Genomic DNA, 26,604 nt, shown 5'->3' on the forward strand with positions numbered 1-26,604 from the left:
CTGCCTCTCCCTCTCCCTCTCTGCCTGCTGCTCCCCCTGCTTGTGCATGCTCTCTCGCGTGTGCTCTCTTCCAAATTAAAAAAAAAACAAAAAACAAAAAAAAAAAAAACAAAAAACCAAAAAACCCTTATTTAAAAAAAAAAAAGAACACACTTCCTTTTGCATGTCAGTGTGTTTCCAAAGTGATCTCATGATATAAAACTCTTACTCCAAGACTAATCTTCTCATAAGAAAAGACGTGAAGGGCACATTGAGTGGCATCTCAAGACGTGCAGCACGGTAGCCTGTCTTTGCTTTAACGCTTCTTATTAGTGTTTGCCTTTATCACCTCTCAGTTTTTTGGAGTGCTCGTTCCCGAATTAAAAACACAGGGCATCCTAGCAGGCACGTGGCCTTCTTCATCATAGTGTTTTATCACAGCTAACTTCTGGTCCAGAGTGACTGTTTTGGGGGCCATGTTTTCAGCACTATCACAGAACACCACTGCTTATGAAGGCTTGAGAGAGAGATTGTTGTAGGAGATGAAAATATTTTCAGTTATAACAACAGAGTTTGTAAAACAATAGCACGTGAGTCATCGTAACCACTTAGAGAAGTTCTCTGGAAAGGAAAGAGCAGTGGGGTTCGTGTTTATCAGCTGGAATGGCACCACCGTGTGGCAGTAAAGTGAACACTGGTGGTGACAGCTCGCCAGACCCTCCTGCTGGGATTTGCCTCCCTTCCTGACAATTCTGTGAATGTAAGAATTCATATGGTTTCCACTCTTATGTGAAGTAAGGCTTCGGAGGACTTTTTGTTCTGAGGGGTGTGTGTGTGTGTGTGTGTGTGTGTGTGTGTGTGTGTTTGCATGTGCGTGCACGGGTTTTCCAATTTACTTGAACTGCTCCATGGGATCCAATACAGAAATCCGTAAAGATGGGAGTGGCTGCTCGCAGGCAGTGGTGGATCTTGGTGTCTAAGCTAAGTCGAGAGAGAAGTGGAGCTCTCAGGAGGCTGGAAGGAGAGGGTCACAGAAGCTTCGGGAAGGGGCTTTGAGTGCAAGCAAAGAGTGGGTATGGTGGAAGTCATGGCAATGGGCCTCAAGAACAGTATATTTAGACTGAAGACATCAGAAGTTGAGCATAGCTCAGTGATGACACGGTCTGGCCTTGGCCGTGAGTGAGGGACGGAAGTGCTATGCCTGTGAACGGAAGTCAGTGTGGTTGAGCAGCGCATGACTGGGAAGCCGAGGATGGCCCACTCACATAGGCTTCATAGTCCCTCAGGGCAATAAGCTGTGGGGTGGAGAGAAAGACTGTGAGTCAGATGCTGGAGCCAAGGGGACCATAGCCCAGAAGGCAGTAGGTGCCAGCCGCGTGGGCCAGAGGAAGCTGGTACCAGCCTCATAGGGGCAGAGCTTTCTGTTTAGAGGTAGAGGAATAATAGCCAGGAAACAATCATGAAACAATAATGAAAGCAAAGCACCACCCCCACCTCCAGACCCTGGTAGAAGTCCGGAATGTGAAAGAATGAGCAGCGTCTAACTTCCGAAGGCTCTGGGGGATACAGAGTCCTAAGGGGAGAGCTGGGTTTCACTTAAGAAGTAAGGTCGGAAGACTCCCTGCATGGACCGAGAATGTAGGGATATTTAACGAGCCTGAAACAGGCGTTCGGAAGAGCACTGTAGGATATGGGAGCAATGTGGCAAGCATCAAGTCAGTAAACCAAGCTGTGTGCAGAAGCGGGTGACGTTACTGGAAAGAACTTGTAATTCAAGGACGGTGAGGAAGAGAGGATGTATAGCCTGAGAAGGGAGGACTTCAGGAAAATAGAGAAACTGTGTTCAGCTACTGTAAGGACGATTCTGTAAAGGAGGAACTACGCAGTGCGTTGTAGGCCAGAGGACAGTGGGTAGAAGTTGAATCAGGACAGGTGTTAGTTCAGTACGTGATCGTAAGTGTGAGAAGAGCACCGGATGGCAGAGGGACTCAAATCCACAACGTCGGAAAATAGATTGAAAGGATTCCTATTGTAGAAAGTCATAGAGGATGACCCCAAAGATCTCTTGTAATTCTTGAGTCTAGACTTCCATCTTCTAAAGTGCCATGAAGAATTTTTATAGAGCAGAGCTCTAGTAACATCCTCCTCCTCTTCCAAACTACCTAGAGGGCAGTGCCCTGTCGCTACCAGACAGAGCCCAGAGTCCTTGGACTGGAATGCTAGACCGTGCACAGTCTACCCCTAGGTGCTGTTCCAGTCTTTTCCTTTTTTTCTTTTTTCTTTTTCCTTTTCCCTATCCAGTGTGCCAGCCAACCAGCATGATCTCTGTGCCTTTTGCTGCTTCTTTCCTGCATGTTTGGAGTTCGGATTTGCTTACCTGGTTCTCTCTTCTCAGTGTATCAGTCCCTCACCCCTTTGCTTTTTGCTTATCCAAATCCTAAGTATACAGAGGCCTTGCTGAGTTTGAGAACTTGTATGAAACCTTTTCTTTTACTTCTCACCCTGCCTAGGCCTCCTTCCTCTACATGGCCACAGTGTTTCATACTTAATTTGGTGGGACTCCTGTCCTCTTCCAGCCTGTACGTATTTGTTCAAATGTTTTCTCTCTCCCTCTCAACTCTGACTTCCTTGAGAAGGGGGGGTCATGTTTTGCTTATCTGCATCCCCTTGATGCCTGGTTCAATGCCTTGTACTTAGTAGCTACTCAGTAAATGTGACGAGAAGATAAATGAAATGCTCTGGAGAGGAAATGGGGACTTGTTAGAAGTAGCACACTAGGTAGTAGATACAACGATGGGCAAAATAGGTAAAAATACCTGTCTTCACAGAGCTTATTTTTTTGGTGGGGGAGATAATCAGATAAATAAGTAAATACAACCAGATAAATAAGTAAATAAGTAATCAGATAATCAGAGAAATAAGCAAATAAAATAAATAAGACAAGCAGATAAATAAGTAAAATGCTTGCTACTTTAGGCAGCAGTGAACGGGAGGAAAAATACAGAGGAGAAAGACAAGGACGGTGTTAGGGAAGAAACATTTTTGTTTGGGGTGGGCAGAAGATATTTGAATCTGTGCCACTTTGCTATTTTTTGTTGTACATTTTCTTTTAAAATAATTTTAGACTTACCAGGAAAGTTGCAGAAACAGTAGAAATAGTTTATGTAAACCCTTCATCCAGGTTCCTCTAATGTTAACAACACATGTAACTATATTACAACTACCAAAACTAGAAAATTAATGGGAGTACAATATTGTCACCTAAATTATAGACCTTATGTAATTTTTACCAGTTTTTTCTCCTGGTGTTCTTTATTCTGCTCCCCAGTCCTGTCCAGGATCTCACTTTGCGTTTAACCGTTATGTCTCCTTATTCTCCTCCAGCCTGTGACTGTTGCTCCGTCTTCCCTTACCTTTCGTGACCTTGATGGTGTGGATAGTTCTGCTCAGTCACTTTGCATAAGGTCCCTCAGTTTGTTTTTTCCTGATGTTTTCTCATGATTACACTGAAGGTATGCATATTTGAGAAAAGTACCCACAGAGGTGATATTGTATCCTTCTCAGTTCCTAGAATCAGGAGGTACGTGATGTCAGTATGTCCCATTACTGGTGATGAGTATCCTTGATTATTTGATTAACATGGTGTCTACCAGATTTCTCCTGTGAACAGTCACTGTTCTGCCCTTTGTAATTAATTATGGTCTTAGGATCGAGACTTTGCTAATATTCTATTTCTCCTCAAACTTTTGCCCATTTTGTCATCCATCAGTGGATCTTACCTGCACAGTTCTTACTGTGGTGTTTACCTAATGATAATTCTGTATTTTGTTATAGATTATAATTCAGTTCTACCACTTCCTTTGTTGTTCGAACGGTTCTAGCATTGGCCCGTGGGCGCTCCTCCGGGTTGGTGCCAGTGTCCTCTGACTTGCCCCCTTCTTGTTTTGAGCACACCTTTGGTTTTCTGCGGCACAAGGTGTTTCAGATTCATCTTGTGTTTTTCCTGCCCCAGTCCTAGAATCAACTACTTCTCCAGTGAGCTCTGGTTCCCCCGTCTTTTTCTTTTTATTTTTTTATTAAATGGTATTTTGGAAACAAGGCCTGGGCACTAGGCCACCTTCTTAGAATTTTATGTACCCTCCCAGTTGCTCATCCTTTCCCCGTCTCATTTCTGTTCTGTGGACAACCACTGCTTCCTTACTGTGCTGTCAGACCAGGTACTCCTCTTCTTTTATATCTATCCCTACCCTGTGGTAAACCTTATTAGCGCCTCTCTTTTGGCTTATTGCTCATTACTCATGTCTTTAGTCCATTTTTTCCTACTGTTTCCAATCCCAGATTTATTTTCTAATTCCTTTGGTGAATGCTACTGGCCCAAAGTCCCCTCCCCAGGCTGTAGCAGATAGCGAACGTTAATGAGTTCACTACAATACTTAAAGTGAAATGAATTATAGTACACAGGCTATACTATACTACCTAGAAGTACCACACTAGGTAGTAGTTTGAATGTTTGTTTGAATGTTGATATGGTGTTCCTTCATTATACTATATATTCAGGAGAAAAAGACTTCTCTATATTGGAGACAGTAACATACAAATGAAAATATAACTTCATTTTTTCAGGAGTATGGTTAAAGAGAGATTAATTGATCTGTGGAAAGTCCCAGGCCAGTTCACTCTTATTTAGACTAATATCCTATGGAAACCAAGGTCATGGATAAATCCCTTAAGTGGGCCAGTTCGTTTTGTTCTGAAACATAGCGAGAAACTGTACTTCTTACTTGAGTTTACCATCTCACTCTGTGATTGCAAGAGGGACAGATGGTGGAGGAGGGATGATGTAGTTAAAAAAAAGAAAAGAAAAGAAAAGAAAGAAAACCATCCCCAGTACTAGAAAAGAAACTTAAGTTATATTTATTCACAGATGGTGAGTCATCTTCAGTTGGTTTAAATGATAGCACATTATTACCACAGATGTTACCAGGAAAAAAAAAAAGCTGTTTATCTTTATAATCAAGTCTTATCTCAATTATTTTAATCATCTTTTTGGATTGAGTGTTTATAACAAAATGAATCACTTAAAACCTCTAGAGTTTAATTCATGGAATACCGCTGTATCTAGAGTTGATTGAAAATTCAAGCTGTGTGTTGAATAATATTTGTATTATACAACATGACAGCACATTATTTTGCCTTTTGGGTGGTTTACTAATATATACTGATAAAATAATTGTCGGGTATGTAATAATAGCTTTGTATGCAACACATATAAAAGAGGTTGTTTGAAATTGGAAATGCTGCTTTAATAAGGTCTTTATGAAAGTGTGGAATAGTGTGCAGTTATTGGTTTGTTCCTTCTTAAAATATAAATTAAACATTAAGAAAATTCAGAATTCTTTCCAACTACCCTTTGGGTTGTTAAGAGAAGCACAGTGCTCCTTACTCATGAGAAATAGTTAGCTAATGTCAACTGCAGATGAGCCAAAAGTTTTTGAAGTTTCCCTTGCATTATAGAACTCAAGCCAAATTTGTAGAAGAATTATTCTTCCAATTTTGGGCAAGTAAACATGAAGATCTGGAAGCCCATGGCATAGTAATTGACTTTCAACCAAATAAAATATTTTTCAATCAAACGTTATTTGACATAGCCTTCTAAAATATTTGTGTAATATCCTGTGTGGGAACATATACTCTTTGGATAAATCTGTCTATATTGTTAAACAACTTGGCTGTTCAGAGTAAATAGTATTAATGTCATTCTAAACATCCTCCTCTTACTGGTATTCAGTGAAGTCTGGGAAAGGCGATACCAGGTAATTAGTTTTTTCAGACTCTCCTGCATAAACAGAGACATAAAGGACAGGCTCTGAAATCCTAAGTTGCTTATTTCTCCTTTAGGGTTTGGAAGGAAGTAAATAAAGTTAGTGTGTCCTCCGGGAGCTGAGTTGGAAGCCACCGCTCCAAGTTCTCACTGTCTGCCTCCACAGCGGGGCATGTTCCTGGCTCCCATCTCACTTGCTAGCGAGCAGCCTGAGTGTCCTGACAACGGGGCCGGGTGCATCCCCGTCTGTGCAGGCTCTCGTTCCACTTCCGCTCCAACCTGTTCTCAGTTACACAGAGTCTCCAGGTTCCCTCTTTTCTTTGGTTTCGTGAATTATCTGTCATTTGAGCACTTAGAATTTAACCATATATCTCGAGTTTGAAAGATAGGTCGTGTCTTGCAGGGAGAATTAACCAGAAGATTAGTTTCCCTTTTAGTCTAAATAGGAAGTTATGGAATAATGTAAGTTATTGACATTAATTGAAATTTTCATTTCATTCTCTTGATAAACCATAGGAATTAAGCGTAGATAGCCAGTGTCACACTAAATTATTTTTACAGCCTTTATTTTATATTCACTTTTTAGACTACTTCCACTGTTGCTTATTATAGAAAGAGAAATACAGTTAACTGAAATTTCAAGAATTTTTCATAGCTTCTTATTACTGACTTGCTTAAAAACTGCCCCCATTCTCCTGCTGGAGTCTCTCCCCATCCCCATCCCAAGTGTCTGTGATTTCTCTGTCCGTTCTCTATCCCCAGAGCTGCTTTCTGAGGGCCACCCTGGTGTGCCCACCTGCTGTTGGGTGTCCCTTCTCCGGGTCCCCCAGGAACTACCATCAGCGGTTGACAGCCACACTATTCTGTGTCTCCATGGATTTTTACCCTGGGAATGCAACCAGTCAGCATCCTCTCTCACTCAGAAGTGCCACTAGACCCTGAGTTCTGTGAATTCTGATGATTTCCCAAATCTCTCTTTTCCCTCCATGTTCCCACTGCCCCATTTCGCTTCCCCACATCTCACACAGTGTGTTACCGTAGCCTCCTAACGGGCGTCCCCACTTCCCCATTCTTCCTCCCGAGGCTCCCTTAGCTAGAAGTATCTCCTAGGCCCACACTGCTTTGAACCCACGCGCAGGGCCCCTCGGAGCCTCACTGTTGACTTTGGTTCTTGTTGTCCCCGTGGCTCCTGTGCTCCAGACTGCTGACTTGCCTCCACATGGATGGTATTGTTGCACATCTGTGCCTTCCTCGTGCTGCTCCTGCCTCCTCCCTCCTGTCCTCCCACAGTCTCACAGCTTCATGGCTTTTTGTCACGTGAACTACTCAAGCTTCAAGTTCCAGCGCAGCCCACCCTGATTCACCCAGGCAGCACAGACGCTGAACAAATTAACGTTGCCACCCCCTCTCTTGATTCCTTATATCTCTTTCCTCTTGGCCAAAATATTGATTTCTTCTTTGGTCCTTTGGCTCTTCTAATCCATTTCACAGTATCAGAGCAAAGCATCAAGAGGACTTAGTCCTACCCCAGTGAGAAGTGAGGATTTTCTCTGTGGCATACTGTACCAAGGAGCTGTTGGCCCAGGCTCTGGAGCGGAGAGGGGGTGGTTTGGGGCTGTGCCTGCCCTTAAGCACTAAGCTCCCCCAGCCGATTGTTTACCATGCATTCTGCCCTATTTCTACCACCCCTGTACCTCTGTCCCCAAACTTATATCTCAGACTGTGTTCATTCCCTTGTTCCTTTACTAAATTTTCATCATCATCATTGGTAGCACATATACAAATAACACATTATAATTTTATTTTTTTTAAAGATTTTATTTATTTATTTGACAGACACACAGCAAGAGAGAGAGATCACAAACAGGGGGAGAGGGAGAGGGAGAAGCAGGCTTCCTTCTCAGTAGGGAGACCGATGTGGGACTCGATCCCAGGACTCTGAGATCATGAACTGAGCCGAAGGCAGACACTTGACCAACTGAGCCACCCAGGCGCCCTGCTAGTCTGCTTTAAACAGGACATTACCAGGGCATTGTTGGGGAAACACAGGTGTCTAAGACACCAACCTGCCTTCAAACAAGGTGTCACATTTCAAGAGAGAAAAGGCACCACTTGCAAAGGTCACTTACAAAGCAGGGCCATCTATGCTGCATGTCCGATGAGCGGTAGAGAAGTTAAGCTCTGGAGGAGGTCAGAGCAGGGAAAGGAGACATCCCTGGGAGGGTCTGAAGGAGAAACCTGGACTTGATCTTCTCTGTCTTGAAGGGATGGTGAGGTTTCCATAGACTGAGTTGAAAAGGGAGAAATCCAAACAGAGGGAAATTTATGGGTGAGTGAAAGAGAAGACCCAAGGCAAATTCAGCTTCATGTCCCACTAAAAGAGTAGGAATCTCAGATTCCCGCCAGCAGATTCATGTGGTTGATGTTATTTAACGACACACTAATGTCATTAGACTAGTGGCTTTCAAACTTTTCTGACCACCACCCACAACAAAAAATGCATCATACATATTTCTATACAACTGAAACAAAAGTTTCATAAAAGATAAAAGTTTCACTTGCCCTTAGTAAATGTGATGAGCTCTGATATTTCCTATTTCTTTACTTTTTTAAATTGCCAGGCAGACCTATTAAATCAATTTAATGGTCTACTATTATTTAGTGACTCAGTGCTTGAAATAAGCATTAGAGCATTGGTTTCCAAAGCATAGCTCTTGAACCAGCAGCATTAGCATCCCATAGGAATGTGTTAGAAATGCACATTCTCGGGCCCCACCCCAGAATTCCTGCAGCCGAAGTTCCAGGGCTGGTACCCAGCCATGCTTGAACAAGCCCCAAAGGTGATTTCTGATGTCAGCTCCAGTTTGAAAAGCACAGCGGTAGATCATTCTCCACTCTTGACCCTCTGCACTGGGTTTCTCTTCTGCATTTCCACTGTTCTCCCTGATGTCTACACACGCCTCCACTCGCCATCCCCTTGAGAGCTGCCCCGACCTCTGGTTTCAGTGTTCACACTTCCAGTCCCCTTAATTCTCCTGTATTTCTTTCTCCACGCTATTTGTTACCTACCATACTGCGTTCCTGTTCTGCAGCTAATGGAAACTCCAGGAGGGCAGGGACCTTCATGGTTTGTTAACTTGATGTATCTGAAACGACACTGGCCCATGTGGGCACTTTCCCATTTACTGGCTGGAAAGGAGGCAGGCGGAGAAGGGGGTTCATTGACCACTGGGTGGGGGTCCAGGATGCTGCTTCAACTAAACATTCTTTAGAGAACAACTCTCCATAGACTTTTTGCAAGGTCAGCTTTCATGCCAAAATACCATAGTGGAGCAAAGTTCAAAGCAGAAGTCCCAGTCACTTTGTAGAAATAGTTACATTTTTTTCAAGCCTATAGTATCAGTCCACACTCATGCATTCTGAGAGCTACAAAACACTGATCTGACCTCCACTTCGGAGTCCCCGTCAACAGGATACTGCCTGTGCAGATGGGCCCCACTGAATTTTTAATAGTATCTCTTCTTGGCTGTTGCTGGCACGGATTCCATTATAGTTCAAGCAGAGGAAACTATTCAGATAGTGACCTCATTCTATTTCTGAATCTTTCTTGGAAAGGGAAGAGCATGGTGGAGCTACCAGGCTGATCGTTCTGACGACTGCCCTCTGCTTTCCTCGGGATATGTAGAGCATGCATGTTTTCAGGTCCAGACAAACACTGATAATAAGCCGGTCGCATTCCGACAGGGAAATTAGAGCTCCAGTGCCCCGCACCATCCCACCAGCCAATAGCCTCTTCCTCAAACTCAGTGTGCTGCTAGTTTGTGACTACTTTAATGGTTCCAGTGGCCTTTTTGGCTTTTTCTTCTGTATTTTTTTATGAATTTAGACTTAATTTTTTCTTACTGTTTTCTCTCTTCTTTTTGGAATGTTATCAGTTCTTTTTTACTTTTGGCTGGACTCTAGGAAGCACTAAGCGTGAAAAGTACAGGGCTGTCCTGGGCTTGCATCCTAAGAAAAGGTACGCTGGTGACATTCCTGTTGAGGTTTTCCCAGATTCAAAATTATCTCTGCAGAAGTTTTAAAAGTCAGAGTGGTTCTCCCTTCTGCTCTCAGCTTCTTGAGTTTCTTGTCCAGGAAAGACAAAGACCAAGTCTTACTCATAAGTTACATCTTTGTCTTCCGGAACAATAAACACTAGCTCATTAGTGGTTCAGGAGACCACTGTGGTAATGCTGGCAGCTGATTTTTAAGACCATTCGATCCTCCTGTGAGAACTGTCTTCGGAAGTACGTGATGTCAAATGCACATGCGCGCACACCCCCAACACACACGCATGCGGGATGTTGTTTGAGCTTTCCAAGTCACCAGTCTACACATTGGTGGGGAAGCAAACAGGAAATCTTATCCAGGGAGAGTCAGTCCCTCAGTAAAATCCCTCTGAGCAATTTTTTGAGAACAAGGACTGTAGAAAGCATGATAGAACTTTGATAATGTGGATGTTAGAATCCTTTCTGTATGGGTCTTATGTAAGAACAAATCTGCTCATGCCATTTCTCCTTCCTTCAAGATGAGGGTTTCTTCTAGAGCACTGTTTTCAGATGCAAATTTCTGCCTCTCACCTCAGATTCTCAGTGGTTTTGTGATGAACTTGGGAATCTTTTATTTTTATTTTTCTCAGTAGGCTTCACACCCAGCGTGGAGCCCAACATGGGGCATGAACTCACAACTCTTGAGATCAAGACCTGAACTGAGATCAAGAATGCTGAACTGGGACGCCTGGGTGGCTCAGTTGGTTAAGCAGCTGCCTTCGGCTCAGGTCATGATCCCAGCGTCCTGGGATCGAGTCCCGCATCGGGCTCCTTGCTCGGCAGGGAGCCTGCTTCTCCCTCTGACTCTGCCTGCCACTCTGTCTCCCTGTGCTCTCTCGCTCTTTCTCTCTCTGACAAATAAATAAATAAAATCTTTTAAAAAAAAAAAAAAAAAAAAGAATGCTGAACTGACTGAGTCACCCAGGTGCCCCATTTTTTTCTGGGAGTCTGTCTTTTTAAGTGGTTCTCTGAGTGATCCAGATGACTTACCAGATTAGGGCATCAATTGTATGGCCTGGTTTTTAACAAATCCCTGCCCTCATGAAAGCTAAGGAGGTCATGGCTAGGGTTACTGGTTAGCTTTGATAGACTCAGAGTGGTTCTATCTTCCTTTCCTACAAAAGACATAAAACTTTTACATGATTAAAGTAGATTTCTTTTACATGTAACTCCAATATAAGATAATGCAATTACTTTATAAATTAAACAAATAGTAGGAAAAAGTTAGAATCTGTGTCTTTTAAAATGTTGTATCTGCTCTTCATTCTGACATAAATATCCCTCTTTTGGCTCTTTTTCCTTCGTTGTTTATCAACTAATTTCATTTACTAAGAGCTTGCTCTGTGCCAGGTCCTCTGCTAGGTCTTGTTTTGTTTTAAGATTTTGTTTATTTATTTATTAGGGAATGTGCAAAGTGGAGGGAGAGGGAGAGAGAATCTCAAGCAGACTCCACGGTGAGCGCGGAGCCTGACGTAGGACTCGATATCATGACCCTGAGATCATGACCTGAGCCAAAACCAAGAGTCGGACACTTAATAGACTGAGCCACCCAGGCACCCCTGTGCTGGGTATTTTTATATGAGTGTTCTTATTTAGTCTTCCCAACAATTGTAAGAAATATAAAGATAATTTATATATTTTATAAGTGAGGAAGCAGGCTAAAGAGAATCTAATGGCTTGTCCAAGATTATTTCAGTTCCGTCTTGTCTTTGGGTCATAAATTTCAACTGTTCTTTCTTTTAAATCTTAAATTTTTGTCTCCTCCTAAATCACAAATCTATATGCCTGTCAGATCAATTTGTTTAACCTAAAGCATTCATAGTACACCTAGTTCTTGGTTTCAGTGGTACCTTACTCAGTGTTGTAGAGTAACCCTAAAATGTTCGAAGTGAGACCCATTGCTACTTTATCGAAAGCTCGTTCATAGAGCATTTTCTCATACCTAGTATTGAAATGGCACTACACCTGCAGCAACCTCATGTCATACTTATTTTTAGAATAGCCATTCCTAGTAAACAGTCTGACACATGGTATTTGCTATAGTATTTTACATTATTTTTGTTTAATTAAACCTTTGGTAGATTTAATAAGCAGCTGATGGGATTTTTTTCTTCTTTGCAATGAATGTGAAATAGATTAAACCTAGTTTTTACTTCATTACCCCAAAGTATAAAACTCAGTCTTTGTTATCATTACATCTCAAATATAGTCATGAAAACCAAAACACATAATTGAAAAGTGATAAAAATCTGACTGTTCTGTAGTCAAAGAATTCTTTGCCCAGTTTTCCAGCCATGGTTTCCAGCGACCGAGGGACACATGTTTGCCCTGCAAGGGCAGCTGTGGAAAATGTTGATACTCTCCCGTGGAAAAGGAAACCCAAAACTGTGTGGTTTTATCTTTAAATCTCTGCTATTGGTTTTGATAGGATTATTTGCTTTGGTATGGGTAGAACTTTGTAATTCACAAACAGGAATTTCCTAAGGAGAGAGTCTACTGTGGTGGTTAGAAAAAAATCGACCCAGATCCATTTCTCGTCTGTCTCTGTCTTGACTTTTCCATTAGGTTGACCGTAGGCTAATGACTGAGATTGTTCCAGTGCCTTTACAGCTACTGTTCAAGTCATTTGCTGTAATCCTTACAAAGTATTGTGTAATGACCAAAGCTCCCTGTTAGTTACAAAATTACTTCTTTTTAATGGGTAGTAAGTGAAAAATGAACTATTTCTGAAAAAAGGATGACTAATGAATTACAATAATTTGTTCTGTGGTTCTGCTTATTAGTACTCAAGTCAGAGGGAAAAAATATAATTTTCTTAAGTGAAGGAATAAGAAAATGAAATAATTGTGTTTGGTTCTAGTGACTTTTAAAGAGATGTTCTTAGTTGAGCTTACACATCCCAAAAGCTTCTGAAAATTTTAAGGTGATAAAAGACTTTTTAAAGAAACTGAAGTCCGCTACTCTAATGCCTTACACATAGCAAAACTGGTTCATTTGGAGGAACAAAACTACTTTCGTTATGGTGGCTTTAATTTCTGGGGCAAGTTGGAAAGAGCAGTGATTGGCACATAAATAGTCACACTGAGGGTGTTGGTGCGCATCTGGCCATTCTCGTTAAAGTTTCTTTATACTGCGTTTGTTGTTAGAGGACTCAGGACCGTGAAAGCCTGGTTCTATGAAGAATGTAATACTGTTCATGCCTATCAGTGAATTGGGGATAATTAACGAATGTAACAATTTTTGTTTTCCTGGCAATTCACATCCAGCTTCCTTTCAGGATTCCTGCCTGAGAGCTCTAAGGGTAGCAAGGAGTACCTTAAGCACTGCATGATTATTAGAAGCAGCCTAATCCATTTTGAAAACTTATAGGTAAAATCTTCAGCCCAATCACAGCAAAATACATGAATGTGGACAACTATTCCAGGGGATTTCCTAATCTCTGACCAATACAGTGCCGATTACTAGACTATGGAGATCACTACCAGTGTGCCCCTCTTTAAAAAATCGAAGATACAAAAACCCCACGATTAAAAAATGATAAATTAGGGGCTAATTATTTGTGTCCAGAAAGGGTCTGTGCTCATCAAAAAGATTTCTTCCATGCTCTTTCAAATAGAAATGACCTTTTTACATTTAAAATAAAGAAACAGTTTTTAAAAAGCAATTAAAGTGAGTTTTCCTTTGGCATTGGAGAAGTTAAACCTGACCTGTGTTTGTTATCAAACTATATTATTGCTCACTAGTCTTACAGTGAGATTGGAAGAAACATGTTTTATACCCATTTCCAGAAGTCTTTTGAATCATAAGAATAATAATATAACCGGTTCCTGGTCATGCATTGTGTGTAGAATGTAATCAAGTTTTCATTTATTAATAAAGCCACCCCCCTTCTTGCTTTTTTAATTGTGAGCAATATCATATATAGATGACTACATAATTATAAAGTGAATATCCATGAAGTCACTATTCCGATCAAAGAAATGGAATATTGCCAACCGCCCAAAAGTCCTAGAAATAAAAACACTGTCCTGACTTTGGAGGTGACTGTCTTATTCTTCATAATTTTACCATCTGTGTGTATATTCCCAAACAATATGGTTTTCCATTTTTGAACTTTTCTTAAATGGAATCATGCAGTTTATTTTTCTTTGCACCTTTATTTTTTTTCATTTAGGATTATTTATGAGATGTTTTTTGCTTACCTGAAGTTTGTTTCTTTCCACCCATGTATTAGTATTAGGTTGTGTAAATAGTCCAGGTTTATTCATTCTACTGTTGGTAGACATTCGGATTATTTTCAATTTTAAGCTACTAAAAAAAAGTTCCCATGCTATCTTATATACAAATATGTGAATATATTTTAATCTCTCCATTTCATTATTAGTTCTTCGCCGTTTTCTTTGTTTACATCCCCCCATAGCGTCTAGCACAATACACTGCCTTGCACAGTATAGCTACTCATCAAATATTATTGAATGAAGACAGTGTGGTTGAAAATCAGCTTGAGAACACCTGCTTCTGGGTTTCATGAACTAAGATCCCACCACATGACACCCCCTACAGAAACCGCTATAAAGCCTTGACAAATAATACAAAATACAGCTGTATTGAAGGCACTGGAGAGTGAGTAGAAGCAAACAAACTCCCACAGGGAGTTCTTGCTCATTTAGGGGAGGGAGCTTGGAGCTATATACATAAGTTTCCATGTCATTGGCTTTTAGCCTGGGGCTAAGCACTGTCCCTGGAGTTTACTCCATGGTGGTGAGGGGCTTACGTGGAAACACTTGGCTTTTCGGGCCTGAGGAACCACAGAAGTGAAGCTGGGAAAGCATGAGTGCTGAGGAGAGTAGAGGAATCCCAGAAGGGAGAGAGCATGAGAAGGGATCCCCAAACAGCGTCTGGTGTCTGTCCCCAACTCCGAGTGATCCCTGAACCATGTGTCGGAAACACAGCAGCTCAGCCAAAAACCAGAAGTCTGAAAGAAGACCAGACTTGCCACCCTGAAGAAAGGAAGGGTGAGCAGACGCAGGAAGACTCTAGTGACGACTGTACTTTGACTTGGAGGATGGGAAATAGCAGACTTACCTCCTGTCTCTGAGACGCTTAGCCTGGGGCTAACTGTAGTCCGTGGCCCACACCGCAGAAAAGGGGTGTGTGGGGAAAGTTGTAACCTTTCCATCCTGCAGAACCAGAAAGGAGAAGCAGAGAATCTAAGAAGTCTGAAAATAGTGGAGGAATCTCAGGAGAAGAGAAATCAGAAAAGGGGATCCTAAATGGCATCTGCCCACACCTCTGGCTAAACCTTGAACCACACGTCTATAGACCAGACTTTGAGCAGCTGAGCTAAAGAAAAAGTTCTGAACGAGCGACCAGAGCTGCTACATAAAATACAGAGTTTGCAGCTCAAACCCAGACAAGAATCTCCACAACTTAATATTATTCAGGATGCAGTCCAAAATTTCCCGACATCCAAGGAACCAAGAAAATGGAACACGTTCTCTACATAAAAGAAAATCAATTGAATTCAACCCCAAGATGAACCAGATGTTGGAACTAACAGACAAGGATTTTAAAGCAGTTACTAGAACTCTCCTCAATGTTTTCATTGCATAAAACGTGTTTTCAATGCATGAAAGTCTCAGCAGAGAAATGAGAAGTCTCAGCCGAGAAATAGAAACAATAAAAAAGAACCAAGTGGAAAAAAAGACAGAAATTTGCAAATATAAGATGCTAACACAAAGCAGAATAAACACAGAGAATCCCACATCAACGCGCACCATCATGAGAAGTACTGAAAGCAGTGGTAAGGACCAAGAGGAAAATAGCATAGTACATAGGGAAGGACAACTGTCAATTAACAGATTACTTCTGGTTAGGAACTGTAGAGTGTTGAAGAGAATGGGACAAAATCTTTCAAGTATGAAAGAAAAACAATTGTCAACTCAGAATTCTATATCCAGTGACAAGATCATTCAAGAATGCAAATAAGACACATCAAGTGTAAGAAAACCAAGAGAACTTGTTGCCAGCACACTTGCATTTTAAAAAATGCTAAGGAAGTTCTTTAGGCTGAATGGAAATGATCCCAGATGGAAACTCAGATTTTTGGAAAAGAACGAGTATTTACCAGAGTGGTAGCTGTCTGAGTAAATGCTGATTATAGCATAAAGGATAGGCAAGGATGGATGTGGTCCCATAGGATGTTCTGTATTTTACATGAAGAAGTAAACTATTATCTGTAAGTTGGCTGTGAAAAGTTAAAGAAGTATATATTGTAATCCCTAGAGCAACCACTATAAAAATAATACAAAAGTGAATAGCTAAAAAGCCAACAGAGTAGAAATCTAAAAAATAGTTAGATGATTCTACCCTCCCCTACAAGGCAGGAAAGGAGGACCAAAAGAACAAAACAAAAGATTCAGATAGAAAACAGGAAATAAGGTGGTGGACCCAGACCCAGTCATAGCAATAATTATATAAAATGTTCATGCACTAAACACTCATTAAAAGGCAGGGTATGTCAGAAAGGATAAAATAAGACCCCGCTATATGATGTCTGCAAAGGAGGTGCTTTAACTTTAAAGGTATAGATAGGTTGAAAGCAAATGATGGGGGGATAAACAAGGTGTCATGCAAACAGGAAGCATAAAAAGGTTTAAAGTGTCTGTTAATATCAGATAATAACAGATTTCACACCAAAACCTGGAATGAAAGAGGGGATATTTCATAATGGTCAAAAGGATGGTTCAACAGGAGGGCATAAATAATTGTAGGTGTATTGGGACCAGTAACAGAACATCAAAATCATGCAGCAGAAAACTGGCAGGGTTAAAGGGAGAAAGAGACATTTCTGCTATCATTGTCGGAGATTTTAACATTCCTCTCTCAGCACTTGGTAGAACAACTAAACAAAAAAGAATCAACGAAGACATGGGAGATCTGGAAAATACTCTCTGACTTGATTGGTATTCATAGAACATCTCACCTAACAGTGGAGAATTCACATTCTTTTTGAATGCACATGGCACATTTAGACTAAGATAGACCAGATTTTGAGCCATGGAGCAAATCTCAGTAATTGTAAAAACACTTTACGATTACTGTAATATAGCATCATCAAAGTTAAATCCAATGATTAGAAGTTAATAAAATACGGGGCATCTGGGTGGCTCAGTGAGTTAAGCATCTCACTCTTGGTTTCGGCTCAGGTCATGATCTCAGGGTCATGAAATCCAGCTTTGGGCTCCACGCTTAGTGCGGAGTCTACTTAGGACTCTCTCTCCCTCTCCCTCTGCCCACCCCTCCCCCAATGTGCTCACACATGGGCGCTCGTTAGCTCTCTCTCTCTCTCTGTCAAATCTTTTAAAATAATAATTTTTTTTAAATGCTAGAAAAGGCAAAACAGTGACTTAAAGCAGATCGTGGCTGCCTTGGGCCAAGGGTAGGTGCAAAGAGGCAAGAGAGGGCTTCTTAGCGTGAGGGAACTGGACTATATCATCATTGTTGTGACGGTTACAGAAATGCATCCAAATAGCAAAACTGATCACATTGAATACTGAAATTAGCAAATGTCATGATAGGATAATCTCAATAAACAAACAAAAAGGAAGCAATCAGTTTGGTCATTCTCACCTAACAGATGCCGGAGTTCAATTTAGAAATTTAACCGGAGGGGCACTTGCCTGGCTCAGTCAGTAAAGCATGCAATTCCTTGATCTCCGGGTTGTAAGTTCGAGCCCCGCGTTGGGGGTAAGGATTACTTAAAATCTTTAAGAAACAAAACCAAACAAAAGACCAAAAATGTAACCAGAGACCAGAAAAACATGGCCAAGAGGAAAAAGTACTTTCTTGAGGCTGCCTGGCCGTACAGGGTATTGTGTGTTTCACCACTTATGCAAAGAGCTAATTGGCGGTCGGATCCTTTAAAGAGTTCACATTTGGGAAAAAGGAGCTTTACAGGCTGCAGTCCTCCAGAGAACTCAAGAGCATTCTTCCTCTGTGTCCCTTCTCGCAGATCCTAGAGCTCGTCCTTATGCCAGAATAAAAGCGATTTAACCCCTGCCCTCAAAGACCGAGCTGCTTTAGGTGGAACAAGAAAAAGATTTTCCATCTAAGCCTCTCATCTGCCAGAAAGTTCTCGGGCCTGGCAGCAGTGGTGTGCCATGTGGCATCCGGAGCCTGTCTGTGGCGCTCCCAGGGAGAACTCTGGGAGTCACTGAAACCACACTGATTCGGCACCTCCACAGATTGTTTGAAGGCAGAATGTATGACTCACTTCTTCCCAGTTGTCAGGATGGGAACATGCTACACTTTATGTTGTTCCTGCCTTTTTATATGATAAACGTTCATATAAAAAGTATGAAGCTCATTTTGTGTGGCCTATAGTCTCAAACCCTAGACAACACAGTGCTTCTTATTACACTGGGGGGGTAAATTACTTGAACAATTACAATATGATGTTTTACCAGAACATACATTCAGTAGTTTACTTCTGGCATAATCTCTGTAGCATGGAGAGTAAACCAAAAGTAGGAAAATAATTTATAGTGTCATCTAAAACTAGAAAGCCATGGCAGTTTTTCTTAATGTGTCTTCCAGACTCAAAAACATCATAACACTTTTCATATGATGCAACGATGTTCGTGTCTATATTTATACATACATGCTTGTGTGTATGTGTTTGTGCGTTCACTCATCCAAATGTGGACACACACACGCACAGACGGGAAGATCCTTCCCCAAAAGGAAAACATTTACTTACTTTGAGTAGTGAGATTAAGTGTGGGTCGGGTTTATTTGTTTGCCTGCTTGCTGAGAATTCATGTGGATGCCGTTCTGCTTCTGCGGTGACAGGGTGCTCCTGCTAACACATTTCTGACATTGCTCTATCAAAATGAAGGGTAAACATTACCCTAGTCTCAACAGAGGAAAATGTGTGCTAGCAAGCTTTTAAATGTGTGGGGTTTAAACTCTTCCCATGTTATATCAGATCCTTACTGTAAACTAGCCAGAATGTTTCCCAGCAGAAAATAATAATTATGTCTTCCACTGGAAAGAGCACTTCATAAAACTTTCTTTTTTCTATAAAACAGAGTAAACATTCTTTTGATCCCTCTGCTTCCCCACCTCAAAACTTAAACTGCCATTCCTCCTTTCCAAGACTCACAGTAGTAAATGTTTTGAATTCTCAGTGTTGGAAAAATCCTGACATTTTATAGCATCACCCTCTCCCGCCATCATCAAAACGTGGATGGAATTTCACATCTATAGTTTAGCTCATCGTACCCATTGCCAGGTTCCCAAGGAAGGATCCAGAAATGTGTTTTCTCTCTGACCCTGTCGTCAGCTCCCTGTTCATCCTTCACTGAGTCTGTCTGTGCGTACATGTCCTCGGCTATAGAGAGCTTATACTTGTTTGCTGAAGCTATACTCACGTTTCCAAGTGACTGATCCTTGGGTGGAAGTCTGAGGACGGGCATACAGAATAGTGGGAGTGGGAGAGGACCCCACATTTCAGGCTTGGCGTGCCCCCGGCATGCTTAGCTCTCAGAGGGGTGAGGACTGTGACTCAAGTATACTAAGAACGTTGAAGGATGGAAAAACACACTGAAAGAGGGGGTTTCCCCGGCTCCTCCTCCTGAGTACCCAGGAGGGTATGTGTAACCCTGAGTACACATTCCTGACTGTCCAGACCCTGGGATCTTGAGTCCTCATTCATCTCCTAGCTGACAAAAAGCCTGCTGGCCGCCCTTCACCAGCAAGAAGGCAGAAGTTGAAGCAACAGTTTTAGTCCATGAGCCTCTGAGGGAAATCCTGTCCTGTCTGCCTGACTCCCCCCACCCACCTCTCGCCCCCGGATCCCCACCCACAATGTTCAGGCCTTTCCCACAGCGATCTCAGCATCCCCCCCCCCCACCACTCCTTAATCCTTCCCCCCACCCCAGCCCATCCCATCAAGCTTCTGAACAAGGTTCCAAAAGCAGCCACATTCAGAAGAAAACAGAAAAACATGTTCATTCTTCTGGAACTTACTGCATAAGAAACCCATGTGCTTTGCAGAATACTTACAAGAAACAGTTCTTGAGATTAATTAAAGGCCTCAGATGTGCTTTTGGCTATTAAATACAGTAGTCATTTGTAGCTCTGTTCTACAAAGCACTGACGATTAACCTTTAAATAACTCTTTTCATGTTAAGAACCAGACTAATGCCCCTACCACAGGTAATGAGCCCTATTTTTAAACCTTTCAGTTTCTCCAGTTTTGCTTATTTTCAGAATTTAGGAGTACCACGCACAGTTATTTTACACATGGATAATTAAAATTTGAAGTGGTTCAAAAACCCAGTATTTATAAGTGTGTTTTTTTGCTCTTGATTTATAAACTGTATAGACCCGAAAGAGACCTGGTGTGAAAGTGGCCATCTTTTTCAATTCGCATGACCGATCAGGGTCACAACTTAGATCTAGGAAACTCCCGTTCCCTTCCCTCTCTCCTTTCTGTCACCAGATTATTTGTCCTAAATCAAGCCAACTTAGTACTGATTCCCTCGAGTGAATGCATAGACTTCTCTCCGTAGCCTGGGCCTGAAGACAGAACAGCCCACTGTCACCAAGAATCTATAATGGAAGTCAAAGAAAGAATGTATCTTATGGTCCCAAAACCATGGAAAAAGAGGAAGAAACTATGGATTCAATGGTGAAAGTAGAAGCTGAAGGACCCGTTGGCTTTCCCTCTTCCCTTATTTTATGCCTTATTCTTGGGAGATGGAATTAGCGTTCCCCCTCCCTGTAAACCCCCAGCATTTCCTCCTCCAGGCTGGGACGAGAATTTGCAAGGGAGGGGCTAATCAGCTCCAGGTTTTCTCGCCGCCAGGCCAAGCCTGCCAGTCTCTTGAAAGCTCACTAGTTTCAGATTTTGTTTGCTTTATTTTTTATAATTAAGGGCCTCAAGCTATTATTTAGAGGGGTTTTTTTTTTCCCTTCTTCTGCCTTCGAGTGTTCATTTGACTATTTTATATAGGGTAATTTTGTGTGTTTTCTAAGCAAGGCCAAATTAGATATTTTAAACGTCCGGTTAACCGTTGATGAAAATTTACTTGAATTCAGCGAGTATATCTTAAAGTATATGCTTTGACCAATTCTGAATTAATGTGAAGAAGTATTCTTTAAGATTTTTAAAAACTTGAAGTATAAATACAGCATATATGGTTATATTTATGAGAATTGCCTTTGGGTTTACTTAAACCTACAAGTATTTATTTCATTTCAAGCTTAGAAGGTAAATGGCCTTGTGATTCATTAGGCTACTTACATTTCAGGTAAACTGGTGTGGGTACTTTGAAGTACTTTCTGGCTTCCAGAACTGCCCTCCGATTGACTTTCTGCATGTGACTGCTGTTTATCTGAGCCTTTGTCTGTTTTTAGACACTGCGTTCCCCCAAATCGGAATCTGAACTGGATGCTGAGGGTGTTTTGGTTTGAGTTGGGGGGTGGAATTAAGTGTAAATGATGAAGACCATTAAACCTGCTGTTCTAAAATAATTTTAATAGGCATGTGTTTCCAGACATACAGGTTAAAAAGGCCAGTATAATGGGGTGGGGGGGGGGGTGATACGCTCGCAGTGTCAGTTCTTAAAGGGATCACACATGTTTGTGCCCGCCTCTCCCCGGTGCTTCCGTCAGCTGGGAACCGAGTCTGGCGGCCGCCTTGTTTGCATGGGGCCGGCTGGCTCAGCCGTGATAAGCAACAGACAGGCTGGCTCCTTCCAGGAGTCTTTCAGTAAAGGCTAAGCTCTCAACAGTTCCGAAACTCACTGGCCGACTTTCCCCCATGGACCATTCATTTATCAGGAAATGAAATTGGTTACAGGGTTTCTCACATTGCCAAACCTCACTGACGAAATGCGATTTCTTCCAGAGTTCAGGAGGAGCATTAACTCTTTCTTAGTGTCCAGTACTTCATGGCTCGGGCGGTGGGGACTCCATCAGTACCAGGGTCTGAGGAACCCCACCGGGGAAGGTGCTGCTGGAGGGAGAGGGCTTACATCTATGGAAGTAGCCCCCAGATCGCACATCGGGTCAGGGGCTACTTCCATAGATTTTTTTTTTAAAAAAAGGTGACTTTGGGGAACAGGATTGTTATATTTTTGCACATGACCTTCGTCTTTCAACCCAAAGTGTCAGTTTCACAGGACTGACTTCTTTGATTTTCAAAACTGAAGGCCTTTACACATGACGCGAGTCACCTTATTGGCAGCATGGCCTTGTAATGTAGACCACAGATCGGTGTTTAAATTTTGTGGAACTGTGAGGAACCCAAAAAAAGAGAAGCATGTAGCTCTGTGGCAGAGATATTTGGGTAAGTGAAGGTTAAACTATTACAAAGTATATAATCTAGTTCATATGTTTAAGGAGCGGAACTAGGCTAAATTACCTCAGATATTCTGACGTCCTGAATCATTTCATTTTGTACAACAAAATCTGACTAGCAGGGCGTGCGGTCGTAGGCCTGTCTGTTCGGTGCCGCATTTGCCTGCGACCTCCTGTGTTTGGGATTAGCAGGCCCAGAGGTAATGCACGGAGTTCATGTGGCAGTTATTACTGCAGGGGAAGTGGCTGCCGGCTAATTGATAGCGGGAGCCGCTAGAAACAGCCTTGTTGAATTTTCAGGAGTTCCTATGACAAGATGCTGTGAATGAGACCTTTCGCAGTCTTGCCATTATTATCTCCCTCTCCCTGTCACTAAACAGGAGGTATTTAATGGATACGCCGGATAATAGGTAGGAGTGAAATCCTTTCGATTGTTTTTTGCCGCTCTGCAGTCTCCATTTAACTTTTATTTTAGGCCCCCAAGTTAGCAAAAACTTAATACCAGTGAGCACTTTTCCCCTTGAAAGGCATAGCTCTTATTTGCTAAAAATGTATCTACGGTCACAAAGCCAGCCCTGAGCCTCTGCTGGCTGGTTGCCGTGCTCATAGCCTGAACCCCGAAGAGAGAAGCGGGTTCCATAAAGGATTAATGAATAAATGGTTTTCTCTCTTCATCACTCAGAGAGCAGCTTTGGTGAATTTGAGTTGCATCCAGAGCGTTGTGGCGGTGGTTTCAGTTGTATCCCAGAATGTTACACAGACTAGTGTGGGTGGTAACTTTTAGTCAGGGGTGATCTCCATTCAGTTTTAATGTGTTTATAGCAAAAGACCATATTTGGGGGAATGAAAGCACAGTCTGTATTTTAAACTGTGCATCAGAGGAGGGGCACCTGGGTGGCTCAGGTGGTTAAGCGACTGCCCCCAGCTCAGGTCATGATCCCAGAGCCCTGGGATCGAGTTCCGCATCGGGCTCCCGGCTAAACAGGGAGTCTGCTTCTCCCTCTGACCTTCTCCCCTCTCATGCTCTCTCTCACTCTCTTGCTCTCAAATAAATAAATCTTTTTTTTTTTAATGTGCCTTAGAGGAATTTCACCAAAGAGGGTATTCAAATAGTTTGTGTAGTTCTTTCATCGTTTCTAATGATTCCTGCCATTAAATATCAGTCTTACCAAATTTGTACGTTCGGCATTCTTCCTCTTGACAGAGAGATGAGAAATAATGCCAGGTAGGCGCTGTAAAAGATTTGCTTTCATCTCTAACCATCCAGCCCTAAGCTATGGGATCTGAAAATGAAAAACCAGTGAGTGTTTTGGTCCTCTGTACATGTTCTTTTCATTCCCTCCATAGCCTCTCACTGATAACAGTCCCTACTGAAGAAAAACACCAAATCCAATGTTGAGGGTTTTTCAGACCAGGGTAGAGTGGGGTGCAAGGAACCATGTGAGCTCTTGATCATTGTATTTATTTATGGCCCCCACAGTCCTTGGACCTCTGAGTCCTTGAATAAATATCTCCAACATCCAGTGGCTAGCATTCCTCTTTTTACAAAGCTGCTATTTGCAGTAGGGATTTTCTTGCCTCTTGTGTATGTGTTCAACTAGTATTGACTGAGAACTGCTCCTCACTCCACTGGTGGTTGTCCCTTAAGGAGGCTTCCTGCATAGGACGGGCACAGTTTCTAACGTAGCATTCAAAGAAACAACTTCCTCTATTCTGTTCCTTTTTAAAGAAGGAATCATGGGACGTCTGGTTGGCTTGGTCGGTTAAGTGTCTGGCGCCTTTGGCTCAGGTCATGATCCCAGGGTCATGGGATCAAGTCCTAAGTCCGGATCCCTGCTCAGCGGGGAGCCTGCTTCTCCCTCTCCTCCTCACTCGTGCTCTCTTTTGCTATCTCTGTCTCTCTCTCTCTCTCTCTCTCAGATAATAAATAAATCTTTTAAAAATAGTAAGGAATGGTAAGCAAATGACTAAGGAAAGAAACGGCTCGAACCCCTCAGGGTTTTGAGATACCTTGATTTCCCAGAATGTGGAAATGATGGATGGCTGTGGACCAAATACAGACCCCAAAACCAGTGCCCTGAAGCGCAGAAATGGGGAGGCAGGTAGGATGCTGTAGGCCTTCAGAGCGAGTCTCACACCTGTGTGGTGTTGGGCAGGTTACTTAACCCTTTCTGTGCAGTGTCTCACGTCAGGGGTGGGTCTGTCTTATAACCTTGACCTGCCTCCTGAGGTAGCTGGGGAACTTCAAGAGACAGTAAGTACAGAGTTCCTCGCTCGAAGTAAGCTCTCAGTAATCATTAGCCAATGTTATTTTCCCGCTTATCCATCAACCGCACTTCCCTAGAACAAAGCCAAGAACTAGGACAGTAAGTTCTAAACTACCAAAATAGGAGGCTCAAGGTCCTTGTCATGCACTCCATCACCAGCTGATGGCTGTGAGCCCCTTAATTCACAGCCTGAGATGCCTTACTTGATACACCTTCACCAAGCTCAGCTCTCTGATCCGCACGTTAGGTCAGGGATCGGGAGCCACAGCTCATGAGACCTGCAGCCCGCAAGTAGCGTTAGCGGGAGTGAAGACCAAGGGCCCCTAGTCCTGGCACAATGAAGGAAGGAAAAGAAAACAACACATGTGAATCTCACTTTCTGGTGTCTTATAAGAACTTTTATGTACTGTTCATGAAAAGATAGCAGAAGTTGCACATCTGTGGAGGTCGTGACCCTGAAGAAAAGCTGGGGTCATTCAAGGACAGCGGGCTGATGCCATCTCTGTCCTTAAGGATCTCAAGGCCTCGTTTTTTCGAATAGCAAGTGAGTGACCTCAGCCCCAGGCTCAGTCACTAGTCTGAACTCTCACAACAGATCAGTTCCTGAGTGATTGTAGTCAACTCATTGGTAGGTTTGACATTTTAGTTTGAAGGGAATTATAGGAAGATACTTTCTAAATAGTAGCTTGGAAATATGCCTTGATTTATAATAATTTACAGTTTATTCACTGTTTTTTGTGCTCATATCAGTAGCTCTGGCAGGACTAAGTTACTTCATTCACCCATCACTCCATCTAGAAAGTTCTGTGTTGTAAAGTAAGGCTGAGCCGCATTTGCCAGCTCTGAAGCTCTGGTCTTTCCATAACCAACTTCTTGTACTACCTGTTTTGTTGTGCCCATATCTCCTCAGGATACATGCTATTCTCAGGACACAGAAGCTGAAAACTCGCTATTAATGGATTTTTCCCTGATTTTGGGATTTTCAAAAGACACTTTAGTGTATATACTTGTGAAAAGACCTATCAATTCCATGCAGATATATCCATCCTCCCCATAAGAGTTGACCTGACTCCATTCACAAGTGTGCCACTTTCCAGTCCAATAAAACAGATGGTTTGGAATGCAGTCACTCCTCGAGGGGAAATAGGAGAAGCCACTTCCTTGTTTTAATTTTCCACTCTTATCCTCAGCAGAGGAGCGTGCACGTGTTATTGAAGGTCTGAAAAAGGCAGCCAAGTTCAGGGCTTCTAGTTCATTTCTTCGGTGGTTTTGATTTGTCCTAAAACATCTCCTCTCCAGGAGCCCAGGCTAACCAAATCTGTGTTAAACAATGTTTTCTGGAGTTCATTCATTTCTCAGGAGCGGCATCAAGCACTGAAGTCTCAGGGTTTGTGGGAAATTTTGTTGTTTAAAGAAAGCTACAGAGAAGTGAGGCATGAGCTTCCCTCATTCGTAAGGAAGTGGGCCAAAAAAATGTTCCTTCACTTGGCATCAGTTGCAAGAACAGAGTGATAAGATATTTTAGAAAACCTTGTTTTAGGCCTTTATTTTACAAATAGAGAAAGTTACGGGAATCAACTCACTGCCCCTGGTCACAGGACTGGTAGGGGCACGTGCAGGCCCAGATCCAGGTTTCCTGCCTCCATGTGCACCACGGTTCACTTCTGCATTCAGGGGGTGCCATAACCCCCAGGATCAGGCTATGCCATCCAGCAGAGAAGCCTCAAAAAAGTGTGCAAGTCCTTTGCTGTTGTTTACATGGAAAGATGATGCTGTGAGTTTTTGCTAGCTGCTGATGGTGTATTTGTGGTCAAATAGTCTTTCCCTGACCTGCCCCTTTATGACCAACAGAATGTGAGGGCCACTTTTGGAGTCCTGTGTGGCCTGTGACAGTAACATCGCTAATCTTTCTAGGCCTTGGAAGGGAATGTGACCCTTCCAAGTGGTCCCTTCTCAGTGGCCTAGTACCATACATATTTTTAGAACTATATTTTGGAGTTCTGTCACTTTTGTGACTAAGTGCAATGTTTTTAATGGGCAGATTTTAATTTTTTTGTTATGTTATATATCTTATTTGGCT

The 26,604-nt window shown here is 42.3% G+C and overlaps 1 protein-coding gene across 1 annotated transcript in view; it reads left to right on the forward strand.

Annotated features, from left to right (window-relative positions):
- DYM (dymeclin) overlaps window positions 1-26,604 on the forward strand; it is a 334,108-nt gene that overhangs the window by 281,862 nt on the left and 25,642 nt on the right. The gene's annotated exons all lie outside the window — the stretch shown is intronic.

The sequence above is a fragment of the Martes martes genome (genome assembly GCF_963455335.1).
Source record: "Martes martes genome assembly, chromosome: 13".
Lineage (NCBI taxonomy): Eukaryota > Metazoa > Chordata > Mammalia > Carnivora > Mustelidae > Martes > Martes martes.